We start from the raw sequence: 22,260 nt of genomic DNA, 5'->3' as shown, positions 1-22,260 counted from the left end.
AGTGGATTAGTGGTTAGCACTGCTGCCTCACAGCAAGAAGGTCATGGGATCGATTCCCACAACCTTATGTGTGTGTGTGTGTGTGTGTAATCAATAAACCACCACACAGGGTTGGGAGAAATGTCCTTTGGCTTGGCAGACAAAAAAAATAAAATCGTGATGTTGGATAAAGCATGAATTTACTAAAATCAATTGAGTTTATACTTACTGTCTCCTCTGCATTTTAATTATAGAATTTAAATATGTTCAGAAATGAAGACACGTGCCAACTTTGTCAAATCATAATATTGAACAAAATGTTCAAAGTTCCCCCTCCAGCGTGTCATGGGTCTTCCCCGGGGCCTCCTCCCAGTGGGACGTGCCCGGAACACCTCTCCAGCGAGGCGTCCACGGGGCATCCGGAAAAGATGCCCGAGCTACCTCAACTGACTCTTTTCGACGTGGAGGAGCAGCGGCTTGACTCCGAGCTCCTCCCGAGTGACCGAGCTCCTCACCCTATCTCTAAGGGAGCACCCAGCCACCCTGCAGAGGAAACTCATCTCGGCCGCTTGTACTCGCAATCTCGTTCTTTCAGTCATGAGCCAAATCTCATGACCATAGGTGAGGATCGGAACGTAGATCGATCGGTAAATCGAGAGCTTTGCCCCCCCTACTCAGCTCTCTCTTCACCACGACGGTCCGATGCAGCGACTGCATCACTGCAGATGCTGCACTGATCCGTCTATCGATCTCACGCTCCATCCATCCCTCACTCGTGAACAAGACCCCAAGATACTTAAACTCCTCCACTTGAGGCAAGGACACTCCACTGACCTGAAGAGGGCAAAGCACCTTTTTCTGGTCGAGAACCATGGCCTCGGATTTGGAGGTTCTGATTTTCATCCCTGGACGTTTCACACTCGGCTGCAAACCTCCCCAGTGCATGCTGAAGGTCCTGATTTGACGAAGCCAACAGAACCACATTGTCCACAAACAGCAGAGACGAGATTCTGTGGTTCCCAAACCGGACCCCCTCTACACCCTGACTGCGCCTAGAAATTCTGTCCATAAAAATAATGAACAGAACCAGTGACAAAGGGCAGCCCTGGCAGAGGCCAACGTGCACTGGAAACAGGTTTGACTTACTACCGGCAATGTGAACCAAGCTCCTGCTGCGGTCGTACAGGGACCGGATAGCCCTTAGCAAAGGACCCTGGACCCCGTACTCCCGGAGCACCCCCCACAGGGTGCCCCGAGGGACACGGTCGAACGCCTTCTCCAGATCCACAAAAGACTACATCTCTCGGCTGGCTTGGGAACGCCTTGGGGTTCCCCCGGAGGAGCTGGGGGAGGTGTGTGTGGATCGGGAGATCTGGGCGGCTTTGCTTGAGCTGCTGCCCCCGCGACCTGACTCCGGATAAAGCGGAAGAAAATGGATGGATGGATGTTCAAAGTTGCTGACCAAAAAAAAAAAAAAAAAAAAGAGGCTACAACAAACAGATATGATAACGGTTAATTATTTTTGAGGGGTTTGTTTTGTTTTTATGTCCAAATTATCTGATTTCAGCTTCTTCAATGTGCAAATTTCTGGTTTCCTTGCTAGTTTTACTTCTTTATACAATAAACCAACTGTCTGTGTTGTGTTCAACACAAAAGACATATGAGAATGTTATCTTTGGCTTTGACAAACACTTCTTGACATTTTTCTCCATTTTCTGACGTTACGGCTCTGACATGTTGGTCTTCATCCTACTCCTGTTCTTACTGTGAATGTATTGTGTCTGTACTGTACATTCTCATGTAAAAAGAATAAATGAAAATGAAATGAAAAAATAAAAAAAAATGACTGTTAATACAGAAAATAACCAATCAATCACTGAATTAATTGTTTGCTGAAGCCTTATAATTATTTACAGGTGTACTTTTAATTTTGGCAATTTATATCCATTATATATTGAAAAAAAAAAACAGTTGTAAAATATAATACTTTTTACAACAAAATATTTGAAAACAACATTGAATTCATTGCTGAAATATATGCTGGAGAATGTTAAGGCCCAAATAATGACTCTGTTGAAAATAACCAGTGGATCACTGAATTAATTGTTTGCTGAAGCCTTATAAAATGTCAAAACTTTAGTTTGTGTCTTTTCTTGTCTATGGAAGAGGCAAGGCTATGCGCAAGATATTCTCCCACAATTTATTTATTTATTTTTACAGGTGTATTTTTAATTTTGGAAATAACATACAGATCAACCTCGGATTTGCTGTGGTGACCCCGAGTGCAAACAAGCAAGCAGCCGAAGGAACTTGCTATATCCTTTATAAATTGAGGGGAGAATTGTAAAATATAATACTTTTTATGACAAAATATTTGAAAATAATGTTGAATGTTATTGGTCGAATATTTGGTTATGATTTGCTGGGAAGTTAACCAGAGGGTCAATCAACTAAAATAGAAAATCATCAATAGAGTAATAGAGACAAAAAAAAAAAAAAAAAAATCCAGCCAGTTCTCTTTAGATGCATCAGTGAATAGAACAGAATAGGCTTTATTGTCATTGTACAAGTGATACAACGAAATTGCAGGAGACTCATCACAGTGGCATAGCAACACACACACATACCCATTGCGCAAACACACATACACGTAATGACACACACACACACACCCACACACACATAATACAATAATAACAATCACAATAAATAATACAGCCTTAAGTGTCAAATGCATGATTAGACATAGTAAAACTAACAAGTTAAAAAAATTTTTTGCACAGTCCCTATTCTATATTGTCCCAAGGTTGTCAGTGTGGTTGTAATTTGTTTAAATGTTGTATGGCTCTGGGGTAAAAACTGTTCAAAAGTCTGTTTGTGTGTGTTTTTATGGCTCTGTACCGCCTGCCTGAAGGCATAAGGTTGAATATTTTGTGTCCAGGATGTGAAGAGTCTTTTAAAATGTTTTTGGCTCTGGAAAGGTATCGAGCACCTGCAACAACCAATAATCTTTTGTGCTGTTTCCACCATCCTTTGTTTAGTCCTTCTTTCTGCTGCAGTACAACTTGCATACCAGACTGTGACTCCGTAGGTCAGCATGTTCTCGATAACAGCGTGGTAGAAGGACCCCATTACTGCTCTGCTGAGATGATGTTTCCTTAGGATTCTGAGAAAGTGAAGGCGTTGCGATGCCTTCTTGATTACAACCCCTGGCAATAATTATGGAATCACCGACCTCGGAGGATGTTCATTCAGTTGTTTAATTTCGTAGAAAAAAGCAGATCACAGACATGACACAAAACTAAAGTCATTTCAAATGGCATAAGAAATCAGGAAAATAAATTGTAGTAGTCAGTAACGGTTACTTTTTTAGACCAAGCAGAGGGAAAAAAATATGAAGGGAGAAGCTGAAGGGATTTACTCTGGTAACTCTGTGTTCCCCCATTTGTCTCTTTGTTGCAGGGTCACTCAGTTTTTGAAAAGTGCCTACTCCTCACAGACACCTTGACAACTTTGAAGGAGTCACAAGCTTCTGTGTCTGTGATTGGACCAACTGGCCACAGTACAGCTTTTCTGTGGCATCAACAGTTACAGGAGAAGGACTTTTTTTCAAGAAAACACTAAACGTAGGCTTGAATCTCCAACATACCATCTGACAAACTATCTGTCTTTGTAAGAATACACAAAAGCATCTTTAGCTGTAATTTTTATTCAATATCTTTGTACATCTCATTAAATATTACGATTATGCAGAATCGGCTCGTTTGCATTTATTTCTCAACCTATTTTAAATCCTGTGCTTCAAACTCAGGGGTGTCAGTAATTCTTATGGCATGAGAGTTGACCTCGTCCTGTTTTAGATGAGACATATGGTGTGACATTATCTCGCAAACTCATTAAAGGATTAGTGCAGCTCTTTTCAACAGAAAGCAGATTTTAAAAATAACCACACTGAAAGGCAATGAAAACAAAATATTTAAGATGCTGAATTAGAAGGCTGATATTAAATTAAATTTGAGTTATTTTTATGTATTTTATTGTCTTATTGTACCACACTTTGGACCCTGTGTGTTGTGTGTTGGGGGGGTGTGGCTGGACATTTTGGTGTTCTTTTCTTTTCTTTGCTCTCCAGGTGGTATGAAAACTGATTTGTCTGTGGAGAAGGTGCTGGCTGAAGAGTCCTTCACCCTCATCAACGTTATGTGCAGCACCTGTGACTGGTGCTCACATGCAACCTTAAAGACTTTCAGCTGAAGCAGATAATTAGATGGCGTTCTGCATTTAAGCCATGTGTGATTAAAGCAGAATTGCCGGGAACTCGACCTTGTGGTGTTCATTTGTGAGACGCTGAGGACCGCGCCTGGGTTTGACATCGTGCCTGTGAAGGAAGAAGGGTGAAGGACACATGCTGTCAGCACACATCAGAGGTGAATAATTGTTTGACTAATTGTTGATAGTAACTTGGTATTTTGTTACGCAGTATATTTGAATTGTGATAAGAATTGTGCAGCTCGCTTCTCACTGCCGTGGCGTGCGGACAACTGATCCTCCACTTGTTGTGAGAAGCTGCTCATTTACATAAAGCTTAAATACAGACCTGAATGTGTTGCTGATAGTGTGTGCCTTTTGAAGGATATTGCTTGTAACTGCTGACTTACCTCACCTCTTCTATCCTTCGCAGAGAGTCGGTTTGTCGTGTCCACCTGGGGGGTGTTTGGCGGTAAAAGTGAGTCCAGAAGCGCCGGGCTTCGATCCTTTTAGGCGCTGGAGAGCGTGCCAGCCTTCACTCCACCAGACTGACGCATTTTTTGTTCATTCACTTTGTTATGCACCAGATGGTGGAAAGAATAAATTGTTTTGTTATTGGAACCGCTTTCTGGTTATTTTAGCGCTGGGTTCCGTCAGACGCAGGTCCGCTCCTCAACCCGCGTCGACACATAACAGTAGTTCCCGGCCATTCCGTAATGGACCCAGCGGCAGAGGCGGTTCCTTTCGCCGAAAAAGTTCAAGAACACTTGGAGAAAATATGGGAGCAATTACAGTATCTCGCAAACCAAATTAAACAAACAGACGCCCGTGTTACGGAGCTTGCAGCGCAAGCCGTTCCGCTTCCTGCTGCTCCAGCTGCGGCACCATCGATACCGGTGCAGATAACTCCGTCACCCAGAGATTCGGTGTCCGAACCGATTATTTGTCATCCGGAGCCTTATGCGGGAGACGTTAAAGCCTGTGCTTCATTTTTGATGCAATGTTCTCTGGTTTTTGCTCAGCGACCGGCTTCCTTCTCTTCTGATGGGAGCCGTGTTTCATATGTGACAAATTTGCTCCGAGGTGACGCCTTAGCTTGGGTCACAGCGTTGTGGAGTAACAACTCGCCATTGTTAGGATCCTTTAAGGATTTCTCCCGGGAGTTCCGACTGGTTTTTGACCATCCGGTGAAAACGAATACCGTTGCCCAACGGTCGCTGAATCTCAGGCAGGGGAGGCGGAGTGCGGCGGAGTATTCCGTGGACTTCCGGATTTTTTCTGCTCAGTCAGGTTGGAACGCCGCAGCTTTACGAGGAGTGTTTGTAGATGGGTTAAATGAGTCATTAAAAGACGAGCTGGCAGTCCGTGACGAGCCAAACGATTTAGATGAGCTAATATCGTTGGTGATTCGTCTAGATGATTGGATGAAGGAGCGTGGACGCGAGAGAGGGCGGCCATCAGAGCGGGTTGTTTCGTCTCGGGGCTTTCCCCGACACAGATCTGGGCCGCCTCTTCTTCGCCCCACTGAGGCTCCTCCGACGGGACCTCTGTCTCCTCTTGCAGACGAGCCCATGCAGCTCGGACGAGCAGAGACCACTGTATTGCCCCGACATATAAGCGTCAAGAAAAATAATGGTGACGTATCTCCAGGTGTTCTGGGACAGGCGAAATAACACACACACACAAAAAAAAAAAAAAAAAAAAAAAAAACTTGTTTGGGCTAATGTTTTGTTTTTTTGAATAGGGGTTATACTTTGTTTGGGGAGTCAGAGGCTTTTCTGGTGGAGTGAACGTTAGGCGGTTAGAAGCCCGTCTGGGCTCACTTGATCGTTATTTTTTTATGTGTATTTAGGTATTTTCTGTTTGGCTTTTGGGGTCGTTTTGTTTTGTTGTTTTTTATTTCCCTACATCCCTAACCCCAACCTCACGTGCCCCAAGACCGTTCGTCTTGTGGGTTGTGGGGTGGTGCAGGTTGGTCACGCTGAGCGTTCTCAGAAGACCTCTGCACCTAGGGGGGGGGTTGTTAGGGGCGTTTTTCTTGGTTTGGTTAGGGCCCGGTTCCACTCCAGCCTCGGTGAGCCTTTGTACCGTTCGTCATTGGTGTTGCCGGGGTGTGGTGCAGCGGGAACATACCTCAGTCGGAGGGGTGGGCCGATCTGTTGCCGTTCGCCATTTCGGTAGTTCCACCCCTCCCGAGAGGCTGGGGTATGGTCGAGTTGGGGCACCGGACGTATTTCCGGTTTTCCGCTGTGCCTTGGGGTTGGGGCTGGGTTAGTTTTTCCTGTTCCCTTCCCCGGCTTAATGTTTTGTGCCGTTCGCCAAAATTGGGCCACCGAGGGGCTCTGGGAGGGACCTGGGGTCTTTCGGGGTGCCGGGGAAGGTAACAGGGTTTGACGGTTGTTTTATTTGCCCCCGGGGTTGTTTAGGGTAGTCCTCCGGGGGTTGGACTTTGATTTTGTTTTGTTTCCTTCCGGGTTCCACCTCCAGGGTTGATGGGACAGTCCTCTGGGGGGGAATTGGCTTGTGGGGCCGACTGGCCAGGTGTGGCCGGGTCTGGGGTTCCGGGGTTGTCGGGAGGGTGCCTCCTGGGGTTTGATGGTACGGTCCTCTGGGGGGCGCCGTTTGCTCCATGTGTACCTGGGGACCTTTGTGGGATTCCGGTTCTGGCTATTCCTCCTGGAACTGGCGGTAAAGGCCTTCTGGGGGGTGTTGAGCTCTGCGAGTCGTTCTGGGGGCGTTGTTTGTTATTTTTCTTTTATACATTTATGTTTGTATTGTGTTTGTGGGGCTGTGTTGGGTTTTTTGCATTTGGGAGTTTTTCTTTTCTTCCCGGGGTTGGATGGGACGGTCCCCTGGGGAGGTTTTGGGTGGGTTTTATGTTTTTTCTTGTATGTTGGATTGTATTAGGGACTGTTTTGGGGTTTTTTGTTGATGCCAGCCGGCCTTCCAGCTGCGGTGCCCTGTCCTGCTGTCTGTGGTGGACCTTGGAAGCGTTATGCTGTCTGCTTCCTGACGAGGACCCCGGAGGGAGGTGCTGTTCTCGGACCTGGTCTGTTCGGTCGCCGGGAGGCTTCCCGTTGAAGGGGGGGTACTGTTGTGTGTTGGGGGGGGGTGTGGCTGGACATTTTGGTGTTCTTTTCTTTTCTTTGCTCTCCAGGTGGTATGAAAACTGATTTGTCTGTGGAGAAGGTGCTGGCTGAAGAGTCCTTCACCCTCATCAACGTTATGTGCAGCACCTGTGGATGGTGCTCACATGCAACCTTAAAGACTTTCAGCTGAAGCAGATAATTAGATGGCGTTCTGCATTTAAGGCAGAATTGCCGGGAACTCGACCTTGTGGTGTTCGTTTGTGAGACGCTGAGGACCGCGCCTGGGTTTGACATCGTGCCTGTGAAGGAAGAAGGGTGAGGGACACATGCTGTCAGCACACATCAGAGGTGAATAATTGTTTGACTAATTGTTGATAGTAACTTGGTATTTTGTTACGCAGTATATTTGAATTGTGATAAGAATTGTGCAGCTCGCTTCTCACTGCCGTGGCGTGCGGACAACTGATCCTCCACTTGTTGTGAGAAGCTGCTCATTTACATAAAGCTTAAATACAGACCTGAATGTGTTGCTGATAGTGTGTGCCTTTTGAAGGATATTGCTTGTAACTGCTAACTTACCTCACCTCTTCTATCCTTCGCAGAGAGTCGGTTTGTCGTGTCCACCTGCGGGGTGTTTGGTGGTAAAAGTGAGTCCAGAAGCACCAGGCTTCGATCCTTTTAGGCGCTGGAGAGCGTGCCAGCCTTCACTCCACCAGACTGACGCATTTTTTGTTCATTCACTTTGTTATGCACCAGATGGTGGAAAGAATAAATTGTTTTGTTATTGGAACCGCTTTCTGGTTATTTTAGCGCTGGGTTCCGTCAGACGCAGGTCCACTCCTCAACCCGCGTCGACACATAACACTGTGGGTGATTTTAAAGCGCTTTAAAAATAAAGCTGGGTTGGATTGGATTGGAAATACCCACAGTGATATTATCAGCTGGTGTGAGCTAAATACTGATTTGTTATCTGTGTTTTGAATAATAACATATTATATAAATGGAAATTTAGAAAGAAACAGACATTGTGGATGCTGTCATTGTGTAGCTTGTCCACCAGAGGGCACACCAAAACTCCCCTATTAGCATGAAATGCCTCAAATCACAACAATCAGCTAACTCGAGCAGAGCATCCCACAATCTGTGTTCATGATACATTGATCGTTCATTCATTTTCTATACCCACTTATTCAGTTCATGGTCACAAAGGATGCTGGAGCATACTCCCATGTTCACTGGGTGAGAGGTGGGGCATTAATAAAAAATATCGCCTATCATTTCTCCTCTTCAGGCCTAAGAACACTGCAGCAATGCTGCTTATCAGCGTGGGCTAAAAGCAACTCAAATGTATGTCAGTATCAAATTTTTAAAACCTCAAATATCAAAATCAGTATTTGTCAAGTTTTAGTCAGTGTACTTTGTGGACCTAACTTAGGGCCCTATCCCACTGCCGTGTAGGCTGAGCGTCCACAACAAAGGTGGGCGGAAATGACAGATGTCCCGGGGTCGATCAGCGACTACATGAGGAAGAAAAGCGGATATAACAGGGAACAGAAGCGAAGGCGACCGCGGAGGCGCCCACATGAGGGGCACAGCGGCCGTGATGCACTCCCGTTCACTCTCGGCTCCCGAGTCCCGTTCACGCGCGCGATTGTAAGCAATAATAATAAAAAATGAAACTCTGCTGCCTGCTGTGGTACTGCTCCTCGCTCTTCCCCCTAAAACTTTGTCATAATTGTGTTTATAAACCAGTCACAATTTGTGTTGTTATACATCTGTGTAGTTAATTACTAAAATATTCTCCACAGACGAACTCGCTCTCGTGCGCACGTAAAAAAAACAAAACAAAACTCCTCTCCCCCTGCTGTGGTGCTGCCGCTCGCTCCAAAAACTCTCATAATTGTGAAATAAAGGACAAAAGAGACATAGGGCCCTGTCCCACTGGCGTTTAGGAGGATTTGTGGATGGAATGCGCACAAAAGTGGCCCACATCCCCCAAACAACCGCGATAACCATGTAACATTCCTGTATGAGTCGGCCGCCAGCCGAACACGTCCGTGATCATCCGCAGAGGCACGCATGTCCGCAGCAGGATCTTTGAGCAGCTCAAAAATCCTGCTGCGGATGAGATCCGCATCACTGCCTGAACACATACTGAAGACATACGCAGGACATACACAGTCAACGCGCCGCATATCCCCTGTCATCTGCTGATATCCGCAACTGACGGGTTGGCGCGGCTTGGCGACAGACCGGGACAGCGTGCAAAACAGATATGACGCGTGTCCAGCAAGGCCACATCACGGTCGCAAATGGTATGTCGCGCATGCAGACGTATGTCTCTTTTGTCCTTTATTTCACAATTGTGAGAGAGTTTTTGGAGCGAGCAGCAGCACCACAGCAGGGGGAGAGGAGGTGTCCTTCTACGTGCGCGCGCGAGCGAGTTCGTCTGTGGAGAATATTTTAATTAACTACACAGATGTATAATAAAACAAATGGTGACTGGTTTATAAACACAGTTATGACAGAGTTTTGGGGGGAAGAGCGAGGAGCAGTACCACAGCGGGCAGCTGAGGTTCTTTTTTTTATTATTATTATTGCTTACATGCGCGGGCGTGAACGGGAGCCGAGAGTAAACGGTAGTGCATCACGGCCGCTGTGCCCCTCATGGGGGCGCCTCCACGGTCACCTTCGCTTCTGTTCCCTGTTATATCCGCTTTTCCTCCTCATGTATTCGCTGATCGACCCCGGGACATCTGTCATTTCCGCCCACCTTTGTTGCGGACGCTCAGCTTTTGTCTCCTCATTTCATGTGCGAATCCTTCTAAACGGCGGACATGCGTGCCTCTGCGGATGATCCCAGACGTGTTCAGATGGTGGCCGACTCATACAGGAATGTTACACGGTTATCGCGTTGTTTGGCGGATGTGGGCCACTTTTGTGCGCATCCCATGCGCAAATCCTCCTAAACGGCAGTGGGACAGGGCCCTTAGCATTATTGGTCAGGTCAGGTCTGGGAGCATGTTCTATTTCTGCATGTTCCTGCATTTACCACACTACAGGACCACCTTGGGTCCTGGATGGGAACCATCCAGGCAGACAGCTGGTGCACCCTCACCACTTGAAACTAACCACCTACTGGTTTCACCCAGATGGAACATGGGAGCCCTCTTGTTGCTCCAGTTGCTGGAGTCCTGGATCATACCAGAGAAACATCCACAATTATGACACAAATGTCATAATTGATGTTCCCAACATAGTGCAAGTGACACTCATTAAAATAGAATTTAAAAAAGGAAAGAGTATGTCAAAATGTCAGGCTGTCTTCAAACACTGAGTGACCATGTGTAAAGGAGACTAGTTTAAAACATGGGTGTTTAAAAGGTTTTAAAACAGTTTTTTGTTTGTTTGTTAGCCATCCCTAATTTGCAGTACCAGTGAAAAGATTTGGCACTGTCCCCAGCATCCACTAACCATCCAGCAGGTGGCAGACACATGCATGAGGTATTATATTGACAAAACAAAGTTCCTTTTTCAATCAGCCTGGTACAGTAAAGTTAACTGATTTGTCCTCATTATGTTCTTTTAATTTAGATACAAGATGATAACGTTTATTATTTTTGAATTACATAACACCTAATTAGATCCTTGTCATTTGATTGTTTTTTTTGTATGTCACATGATATTGACCATTTGTCCAATTTAACGTTGTGTTCCATTTACCATGCAATTTTGGTTCCATACATTTTGTACCATCACACGCTGCCACCTCCACGGGCTCACACTAGCAGCTCAGCTTAAAAACAAACAGGGCGGGAGCTGCTCATTCTTTGAAATAACAGAAATAACAGCCTCTAAATGCTTCCTATAGCTTCTAATGGGAGCCTGGATTCTGGTTGAAGGTGTTTTGGACCATTCTTCTTTACAAAACATCTCAGGTTTGTTTGTTTCTGAGCATGGACAGCCCACTTAAAATCACACCACAGATTTTCAATAATATTCAGGTCTGGGGAATGAAATGGCCATTCCATTATGTTGTACTTGTTCCTCTGCATGAATGCCTTAGTAGATTTTGAGCAGTGTTTAGGGTCGTTGTCTTGTTGAAAAATCCAGCCTTGGCGCAACTTCAACTTTGTCACTGATTCATGAACATTGTTCTCAAGAATCTGCTGATATTGACTAGAATCCATGTGACCCTCAACTTTAACAAGATTTCCAGTACCTACACTGGCCACACAGCCACACAACATGATGGAACCACCTCCAAATTTTACTGTAGGTAGCAAGTGTTTTTCTCTGAATGCTGTGTTCTTTTTCAGCCATGCATACCGCCCCTTATGTCCAAATAACTCAATTTTAGTTTCATCAGTCCACAGCACCTTATTCCAAAATGAAGCTGGCTTGTCCAGATGTGCTTTAGCATACCTCAAGGGACTCTGTTTGTGGTGTGTATGCAGAAAAGGCTTCCTCTGTATTATAGCATCATACAGCATCTCCTTGTGCAAAGTGTGCTGTATAGTTGAGCGATGCACAGAGACACTATCTGCAGCAAGCTCATGTTGGAGGTCTTTGGAGCAGGTCTGTGGGTTGACTATGACTGTTCTCACCATCCTTCACTTGGCCTGCCACTTCGGGCCTTAACTAGTACTGTGCCTGCGGTCTTCCATTTAATTTTCCTCACTATGTTCCTCATAGTGGTAACTGACAGCTGAAATCTCTAAGATAGCTTTTTGTATCCTTTCCCTAAACCATGATGTTGAACAATCTTTGTTTTCAGGACATTTGAGAGTTGTTTAGAGGCTCCCATGTTGCCACTCATTAGAAGAGATGCAAAAAGGGGAAACATTTACAAATGGCCACCTTAAATACCCTTTCTCATGACTGGATTCACCTGTGTAAGGAGGTCAAGGGTCAATGAGCTTACCAAACCAATTTTGTGTTCCAATAATTAGTGCTAAATGCATTCAAATCAATAAAATGACAAGGGTGCCCAAATGTATGCACCTGCCCAAATTTGTTTAAATAATTATTGCACACTTTCTGTAAATACTAGAAACTTCATTTTCACTTCTCGAATATCAGTGTGTTCATCTGCTATATGATATATTTAACTGAAATTTCTGATCCAGGCAACCAATGATTTAAAAAGGAAAATCCTGAAAATTATCAGGGGTGCCCAAACTTTTGCATACAACTGTATCAGGTGCCCAAAATTGGCACTGGTTGACCAGCTTTAATGTTGAATATTTGATTGCAACAAAACATGATTCCTTATTGTAAAACAGTAAAAGGCTGGATTACAGTAACATTTGAAGAATTTGCAGCAGTGTCAGCTGCCTTAGCTCACCTCTGTCCTTTGCAGAATACCTTTTTTATTTGTCCTCCAGCTCCTCAAATTCTGAATGTAATTAAGTTTTCTCAAATTGCCTTGGAAACTTGAAAAGATTAACTGGGGTCCCATTTGCTGATTTCAAAGATGCTCAAACTCTCATCTATATTTAGGAGTTGTGAAATGAATTATCAAAATTTTTCATATTCATTGATCTATATATTTCCCATGTATCTGCTGGACCACAGACACACCGACATCGCTGAAGCACAGTGGAGCAAGACGTGTCACAGAGGCCTTATTGTTCTGTTCGAGGTTTGGGTTTGGCCTGGTGGTTGAAGGTGTAGCTCGATTCTATTGCGACGTAGATAAGAGTGGAGTTATAAAGGTGCACAATCTGAAGAACTGCTCTCACACATGTACACTGACCATGGGGGCTATTTCTAAATCCGACAGCCTCACCACATACTCTTAAAATGTCACGGCTGAACTGGTCGAAAGCAGAAGTGAGAAGTTTCAGGAAAATGAAAGACAGCAAGCCCTGAATGTTCTCAAAGATATCTTACTGTTCTTTGTCATCCTTGGTTCACACTTTTTGTCACAAGCAGTGTTTCTGATTCAGATGGAAATGTGATGTATAAATGCAGTTCATTAACTTCAGAGCAGATCCACTTCAGAAGGCTCTGATAAGGCTGGACACAGTTACATTACATGTTATTTGGATGCATGTTGTGCTGAGGTCAAACATAATCTGTGTTTAGCTTCACGAGATTAGTCTTAAGTGTGAGTTTGAACTGTTCTCTGTCAGACTGGTGACATATGCACAGATGAATCCTGGGAATAACGCCGGTGACAGTCTGCAGGGATGTTGCTAAGTGTTGCATCAGATGCAGCCATGAGCCTCTTGAGACCAAAAACTGTGCATGTCGTTTGAAGTGTCTATGTTTGTTTGTGTGAGTGACAGACTGTTTTTATATATCTCCATGGATGATCTATATCAAGAATCTCTCATCATTTTTAGATGTCTATTGTGTCATATACTAAAAAGAGTAAAATCATTAATTTTCTATACCTGTTTACACCAATCAGACACTCGGTGATGCTTTGAAATGACCGACGTGCATGAACACATCAGCAAGCGGCCCGTGTAGCTGCGGCACTCTGATCGCTTCCTCCATCTTTTATGAAGAAATAATGCTGAATTTATGTGGAAATGATTGTTGTACAAAAGCTTCAGATACAGTAGTGTTCAGAATAATAGCAGTGCTATGTGACTAAAAAGATTAATCCAGGTTTTGAGTATATTTCTTATTGTTACATGGGAAACAAGGTACCAGTAGATTCAGTAGATTCTCACAAATCCAACAAGATCAAGCATTCATGATATGCACACTCTTAAGGCTATGAAATTGGGCTATTAGTAAAAAAAAAAGTAGAAAAGGGGGTGTTCACAATAATAGTAGTGTGGCATTCAGTCAGTGAGTTCGTCAATTTTATGGAACAAACAGGTAAGGATGAAGCCAGCACCTGTTGAACATGCTTTTCTCTTTGAAAGCCTGAGGAAAATGGGACGTTCAAGACATTGTTCAGAAGAACAGCGTAGCTTGATTAGAAAGTTGATTGGAGAGGGGAAAACCTATACGCAGGTGCAAAAAAATTATAGACTGTTCATCTACAATGATCTCCAGTGCTTTAAAATGGACAAAAAACCAGAGACACATGGAAGAAAATGGAAAACAACCATCAAAATGGATAGAAGAATAACCAGAATGGCAAAGGCTCACCCATTGATCAGCTCCAGGATGATCAAAGACAGTCTGGAGTTACCTGTAAGTGCTGTGACAGTTAGAAGACGCCTGTGTGAAGCTAATTTATTTGCAAGAATCCCCCGCAAAGTCCCTCTGTTAAATAAAAGACGTGCAGAAGAGGTTACAATTTGCCAAGGAACACATCAACTGGCCTAAAGAGAAATGAAGGAATATTTTGTGGACTGATGAGAGTAAAATTGTTCTTTTGGGGTCCAAGGGCCACAGACAGTTTGTGAGACAACCCCCAAACTCTGAATTCAAGCCACAGTTCACAGTGAAGACAGTGAAGCATGGTGGTGCAAGCATCATATGGGCATGCTTCTCCTACTATGGTGTTGGGCCTATATATCGCATACCAGGTATCATGGATCAGTTTGGATATGTCAAAATACTTGAAGAGGTCATGTTGCCTCTTGCTGAAGAGGACATGCCCTTGAAATGGGTGTTTCAACAAGACAATGACCCCAAGCACACTAGTAAACAAGCAAAATCTTGGTTCCAAACCAACAAAATTAATGCCTCGCAGATGTGAAGAAATCATGAAAAACTGTGGTTATACAACTAAATACTAGTTTAGTGATTCACAGGATTGCTAAAAAAGCAGTTTGAACATAATAGTTTTGAGTTTGTAGCGTCAACAACAGATGCTACTATTATTGTGAACACCCCCTTTTCTACTTTTTTTTAATAATAGCCCAATTTCATAGCCTTAAGAGTGTGCATATCATGAATGCTTGGTCTTGTTGGATTTGTGAGAATCTACTGAATCTACTGGTACCTTGTTTCCCATGTAACAATAAGAAATATACTCAAAACCTGGATTAATGTTTTTAGTCACATAGCACTGCTATTATTCTGAACACTACTGTACCAAGTTTGCACGTTTGTTAGTTTGGCCCCAGGATCCTGAAAATATTTTGGATGGCTTTACAAACTTTATGAATGGGCATATGGTGTTCCCAACTATATCCACCATGCTGCTTTACTTGTTGGGTGGGGAATAATAAATTTGATTATTGATGAAAAGTTAAATATTGCACAAATAATGAATGTTTATATGGGCAATGGTACCTTTCTTTCCATTCCATTTCTTTCTAATATTCTTTCCATTGCACAAATAAAAAAGATTCATTATTTGTTTTATATAACACCTAAAATAGATCTTTATCATTTGATATTTTATTAATTTATAAACAAGAGAAAAGAGACGTATGCCCTATCCAGTCCTACGGTGTACACCAAAGCTTGAGAGCAAGACCGAGATGCCACGTCTCACCCAGGTGTCATCTGACAGAGTCTGCTGTGCCCCCCCCTCCCCCAACCTAGCCTGCGTGGCTCTGCCTCCAGCAAACACTTCTTTCTCAGGTTACTTCCACCCCCTGACTTGCTCTCGAGCCGGGGGTGCATCCAGCCTTCTCGTCCATTACCCTCTGTCGGGTCAGTGTTTGTTTTAAAGCTAAGCACCGTCACCGCTAGACAGTGTGCGCGGCGGTCGGGTTGTGCATTAGCCCGACAACCGGCCCGGCTATGAATTGGGCTGAATGTTGGCCTCCATTTTGGAGTGAGATTTCCCACTCCTAAACAGCCAATAGGAGAGCAGCGCTGGAATTCCCTTTCCTATACGACCAATAAGAGAGCAGCGCTCGCGCCACATCAACGTGTCAGCGTCTCAGCCACCAACCAATCACAGGCTAGGAGAGAGAGGCCAGTATCTGGCCCAATTCAGGGCCGGCTGTCAGGCTAGGTGTGCAATACCACAAAATGTATAGCACAAAAATTGCACGCTACATAGAACCAAAATTACATGCTAAATGGCAACACAATGGCAAATGGTATGAATGATCCATATCATGTGACATACAAACCACCAATCAAATGACAAGGATCTATTTAGGTGCTATATAAGGTCTTAAAGCTCACTGCTTTGCTTCTGCCCACACCCTTTCGGTCACACTGGTACTTTGTCGATTTGTTTTGTTGTGAGTTTTTGTTATTGATGATTTGTGTGCTGAATAAATAAATAAATAAATTCATTCACACTGTCAGCTCCCTAATTTTCAGTTATAAAACCCTTATTAAAAATATGGCTTTTAGGACAAAACCTGTGTACGATATACAGTTGTGCCTGTTGGATTGTGAAAGCAGTGTGCAGTGTGTGACCTGCTGATGGCAGTGTGCAGTGAGCGGTGCTGTCACTGGGAGGCGGAGGAAGCGCAGTGAGAAGCAGAAGGCAGGGAGCAGCCAGCTACTGCATAGTCAGTCGCTCCTCAACCATCTAACTGCCTTAAATCAACCCTGAGCAGTTCAACACATGCACAATTTTCTAAGGACAACTGTTATTGGTGCAGACAAAGCGGGTGCAACACAAAGAAAGAAGATATCTGGGTCTAACAACAGGTGAGATATTTTTCATGCTTAAAACATGCTGTTGTTGAATTTAGAATGAAATAAAAACTCTTTAAAAAAACACACACACATTAAAGCGTCTGTGGTGCTGTGTTGCCAGATTAATTCACCTGCTGATGTGTTGCTGAAAACAGCCTGCTCAGCTATTTTAAGCAGAGGTGCTTGACAACTCTGAGACGGATTTACTCGACTCACGTCAGCAATTTACTGTCATTAATTAACAGCAATTATTTATTTAAAGGTGCTTTTTTTCCCTTTTTTTATTTGTGATGGCTAATTTTCAGTTTCTGTTCTCAGACAAGATACTTCATCTGCATTGATTGTTCTATTGGTTAATCTCACTCATCTTCAACCCCTTACTCAAATTAAGGGTCGTGGGGAGCTGGAGCCTATCCCAGCAGCCATGGGGTGTGAGGTGGGGTACACCCGGGACAGGACGCCAGTCTGTCGCAGGGCCTCACACAGACAAACAAACACATTACAACTTAAAGTTTCCAATCCACCTAACCTACATGTCTTTGGATGTGGGAGGAAGCCAGAGCACCTGGAGGGAACCCACACCGACATGGGGAGAACATGCAAACTCCACGCAGAAAGGACACAAGTGGGACTAATCCCATGACCTTCTTGCTGTGAGGCAACAGTGCTAACCACTAAACCACTGTGCTGCCCCTGTTAATCTCAAATGAACTTAATATATCTAGAATGTGAACCCTGAGAGAACAAACTTGTGCCAGGGTAATTATTACTACCTCTGACAAAGGAGGGTTTGTAACCCTGCATCTACAGGCCTTTGTGACATCATAAGGCAGTCTGAGATTAAAGTGAGAAAGTAGCACTATGTGTATGCATAGCACTTCATGTGATATAGCTGACAAATAAATCAAATGAAAAGGTGCGTACAGAATAGTGTTAATCATCATTACCTATGCCAAGTAACACAGGAGCTTTATCAAGTTCCTGTCAGTTTGTGTGATAGAATTAGAAGGCTGGAATTAAACCCAAAAATCAGATCTTTGCCATGTTAATGGCAGAGCAAGTGGCTCTGTGGGATAGTAGCTGATCTACCAAACTATAGATTGGGGTTTCGTTCTAGATGTGACCACTTCAGGCTCCATTTCTGTGTCCTTGGACAAGATACTTCACCTGCTTTGTCTTAGTCCACCCAGCTGTAACTGGGCCAATATACAGGAGGACTTACTCTACTCTACCTAATACAATGTGTGTAGACATACAATAGCTGAAGCTGTTTGTGCCATAAAAAACATAAAAGAAAATGTTTTCAATCAGATAACGATCTGCCCCAAAATTTAATGTTTAATTGACCTTCCTTCCAGAAAATTTTATTGAATTCTGACTTCATTTATTACGTCCACCAACGAAGTTGTAGTAGGTAATGTTTTTGCCTGTTTGTTTGTTTGGTTGTTCCTCTGGTTGTTTGTGAACAGCTTGGAGCCCACAATTTTTCGGTCAAAGTCAGGAAAAATCTTGGAAAAATCCCTATCTTTAACATTGAACAAATTTTCAAAAATTCATAATTCTGTCAAACAAACAAAAAACGATCAAATTTCTTTCATATTTGGACAGTTAAGTAGGATGCAAGGGTGCAATTTAGAACTAGAAATTGGGGGGGGACAAAGTGCGAGGCCCGCAGGGCCAAAGCCCATAGGCTGGGGGTCTGGGGCCCCCCAGAAGCCAACGGTTTCTAGATAAGCTCAGAGGCATTCTGAGCATCCAGAACAGTAATTTTAATGTTTTGAGAAGACCATAAAGTGGACACCATTTTACTTATACAATTTGAAACTGTGGATATAAGTACTTTATTCTGAGACTAGCCAGCATTGATTTTATTAACATCCTGGTGTAAATAAGGTATCACTACATGTGTAGAACTCAAAAAGAATGACAGGTTGAGTTCTCATTAAAAAAACAACTGCAATGTAGTAAAATGTATTCATAAATATGAAAGAACAGGCTCTTAATAATTATTAACTATCGCATACTGTTTTTTTCTCAAGATTTGTTTTTGAATAAATTTGAAAAAACAACAGCTCATAAGTTCAGGATAAATTACTTGTCATGAATTTAATTTTCGAAGTGGCGCTAATGACAACACTCATACTGAACATAATTTTGCTTGCATAGACTGATTTTGGAGATCAAGCAATAATTGCAGATGGGCTTTCTGAGGTCCCAGATAGCTTTTCTGATTTCCTTTTCTAACTTTCAGAATTTAGTAAATTAGCATATGGTCCATTGATACTTATGTTTAGACACTAGTCCCTAGAGGCAACTATTTTTGGTTTCAAATTTGGGCAAATGCAGTCCCAGAAAATTCCGAATGTGACAAACAAGAAACAGGTGTTGTAAACAAGTCAAAAATACAAACTTGCAGAAACAAAGATACTATTCTGACATGGTTTTGCACATAAGACTGGCATAGCATATTTTAAGTACACACATATATGTCAGAAGGTGGGGGGGGGGGACATACCATATTCTGTCCCCCCTGGTTGAAAAGGTGTGGGGGACATGTCCCCCTATCCCCCACCAAATTGCGCTCATGGTAGGATGGTATCCTCTATCTGACCCAGATTACAGATTTTGTGGCCATTTAAATTTATCATTGAAAACCCAATTTAATGTCTGTTTTACATTATATCTTAAACAAATGTGCCCCAACCACTCTCATGTTTGAAAGTGAGGTACAGACTGTCACTCACTATCACCTGACAAAGTTTGAACCAGATCTGATTTGGATTGTAGATTTTGTGGATATTTGAATTTATTATTGAAAGGCCCATTTGGTGTATTATATCTCAATCAAAAGTGCCTCAATCACTCTCATTTTTCTGTTATGGATTTACCTACACCACCAACATTGAATGGAGGTTTTATGCCTGTTTGTCTTCCAGTTATCAGTCAGAAAAACCTGACAACACCACAAAAAAACTTTGATTCAAGTGCATGAACTAAATACATGCTCCTGACATTTGATCACATTTAATTTAGCTCATGAAAAGCCACTTCTAATAGGACTTTGACCTTGAAAATTTTTTCCAAGGTAAAATTTTGTGGAATTGGAAGCTAGTTTATTTATATATCTTATAAAGTCAGTCTGATAATCCAGTGTCCCTGTCATTTGCGGTGGTAATAATTTGCCTATTTTCTCTCAAAGTGTGTATTGTGAACTTTTACTGATTAAATCTACACAATATGTTAATTTTTCTTCAAATTAATAGCAAATACATTTACTCCACTGTTTCACCAAAAAGAGTGGCATCATTACTCAGATATGACAAAGATCATTCTTTGCTCCATTTCAGCGTGCCCATGGATCTTGGAGTTAGTTAGTGGAGGTGTTAGTTTTGGGGATGAAAATTTACAGGGTGATTCCATAATTTATTCCTCAGAATTGAGTGATTCCATATTTTTTTCCTCTGCTTGGTCTAAAAAAGTAACCGTTACTGACTGCCACAATCTTTTTTTCTTGATTTCTTATAGTGTTTCTTAAAGCCAGAAAGTTGCCATTTGAAATTACTTTAGTTTTGTGTCATGTCTGTGATCTGCTTTTTTTCTACAAAATTAAACAACTGAATGAACATCCTCCGAGGCCGGTGATTCCATAATTTTTGCCAGGGGTTGTATAAAGTAACCCCATGGTGGGTGTTATGTTGCAGAAATGCACGCATTGATTTTCAGACTCAAAAATATGAAGGAAAGTCAATTACTGTACCTCCTGTGAAAACATCTACAAAGGCCCAGTATGCGTGCTAGTGATACGCTTGTATTTATCTTTTTGAGTAATAATATTAAAGAATAATTTAGTGACAAAATAGAAATCTTTAGTTTGTGATGGGAGACATTTGTAAGAGGAACAAAAAATATCCCCATATTATAAAATATTAACATAAATAACTTTTTTAATGACAGTAATCATTTTGAGTAGGTAAGACAGTTTGACTGACCTTCCAAAGTACTTTTGATCACCATGTTGTTATTTTGGGTGTGTAGGATTTTTGATTTCGATTTGCAGCGTGTGCTTCCACACACACCGCTTCAGTCCCCAGCGGCTCTCGCTGAACTCAGCCGTGTGATGGCGGATCACCTGCCAGGAGGCATGAACTTCTGTGCGGACACAGAGTCGTCTCTTCCCCACAGCTTCCTGTAGAAGAAAAGCCTGTCTAATTCTAAGTAAAATATCATATGACACAGATCTGTCTGGGTGTCACATAAAACAAATAATGAATGTTTTCCATTCATGCAGTGGTAAGAATATTTACATTAGTTCGATTGTAAATATTCTACCACTGCATAAACATTCATTATTTGTGTATTATTGCATTCTTTGTGAAAATGTTAATACTTTTATCTCTTTAGCATTGTTGCCTTATGACATCACAAAGCTTTGGCGGTACTAAAAGCCTAAATCCTGTCTGCCGAGAGCCATCAATGCTAATAAATGTACAAAATGTGATTCTACAGTTCTGTTAGAGTTATTTTTCTAATAGGTGCTCACATTTACTCTGTGTTTGTAGCATTAATGAAGCCATCGTGCTCCCAGTGAGTCATGGTGACAAAACCACCAAAGCAGAAACCCCACTCGACAAATGCCCTACATTTTCTCATGAGCTGTTGCAAGAATATTTATATTAAAAAAAAAGGAGAAAGAGGGAAAAAAAATCATTTAACCTTATTAAAATGATCACATTTGTTGATGTGTGAGTTTGTTCTCTCTGTGAGTTCCCAGTTATTACTGGGAAGGTCCCAGAACAGGATTACTATGTGTAACCTGCTATATGTCTATGTTGAGTTTTTTCCACTCCCTTACCTCGGGGAGGCGAAGTCTTTCCCCAAAGCAGCACGAGTCTCAGGGGTAAATGTGTGTTGGTGCAACTATTGCACTATTATTGGATACAGTGGTTTAATTTTGGATGCACTTCTACTGCACTTCTTGTATGCAGTTTTCATGCACATTTTGGCCATTAATTCCCCAACAAACTTGCTAAATCAGATAAAGGTACAAGTCAGAATCCTCACCATATGATTCACTCCAAAAAAATAACTTGCTCAGTGAACACAAAATAATTATTTAAAGTATTTCCACACAAGTAAAATGCGTTACCCTAGCCAAAAACAATTTTGCTGAATGACCTACGTGTAAATTTGTTGGGTCAACATGATAAATTTGCATTACTGTCACCTAATTACCATGGTTCAGGCCAACTAGATTTGAAAAGGTAAATGTAGACCTAATTGTAAATTAGTTGGGTCAACATGATGAATTTGTGTTACTGTTACTCAATTACCATGGTTCAGGCCAACTAGATTTGAAAAGGTAAATGTAGACCTAAATGTAAATTAGTTGGGTCAACATGATGAATTTGCATTACTGCTACTC

The 22,260-nt window shown here is 42.5% G+C and overlaps 1 protein-coding gene across 2 annotated transcripts in view; it reads left to right on the top strand.

The window, feature by feature from the left end:
• Window positions 1–16,790: 16,790 nt before the first annotated feature.
• Window positions 16,791–22,260, top strand: part of mef2b (myocyte enhancer factor 2b) — a 30,786-nt gene continuing 25,316 nt past the window's right edge. For both annotated transcript variants that reach the window (XM_034180289.1, XM_034180290.1), the window contains exon 1: window positions 16,791–16,850. The gene's annotated coding sequence lies outside the window, so the exon portion shown is untranslated. The remainder of the gene's footprint in view (window positions 16,851–22,260) is intronic.

Source organism: Thalassophryne amazonica, chromosome 10 (genome assembly GCF_902500255.1).
Source record: "Thalassophryne amazonica chromosome 10, fThaAma1.1, whole genome shotgun sequence".
NCBI lineage: Eukaryota > Metazoa > Chordata > Actinopteri > Batrachoidiformes > Batrachoididae > Thalassophryne > Thalassophryne amazonica.
The sequence above is the reverse complement of the archived record's forward strand: the minus strand, read 5'-3'. Positions and strand labels throughout refer to the sequence as shown.